A 258-nucleotide genomic window follows, 5' to 3' on the forward strand; every position below is an offset into this window, starting at 1 on the left:
CGGGCTGCACAGCCCACCCTCCCCTCCCGGGTTTGATTCTACCAAAGCGTTCTTGCCCGAGCGTGGTTTCAGCCACGTGGGGAGGGGCGTGTCCCAGTTGCTGAGGAGCGCCTCCGATTGGCCAGGGGGCGGGGCTCTTGGCAGCGCGCCGGCCGGACCCCACCCCCGAAGGCGGGGCCTGAAGATTCACAGCTGGAAAGGGTGAAGCCTGGGAAGAGCAGCTGGAAGGGGGCGGGTCCCCACCAGCCAGGCTCGCAG

This window comes from Myotis brandtii, unplaced genomic scaffold (assembly GCF_000412655.1).
Source record: "Myotis brandtii unplaced genomic scaffold, ASM41265v1 scaffold550, whole genome shotgun sequence".
In the NCBI taxonomy this organism is placed as follows: Eukaryota; Metazoa; Chordata; class Mammalia; order Chiroptera; family Vespertilionidae; genus Myotis; species Myotis brandtii.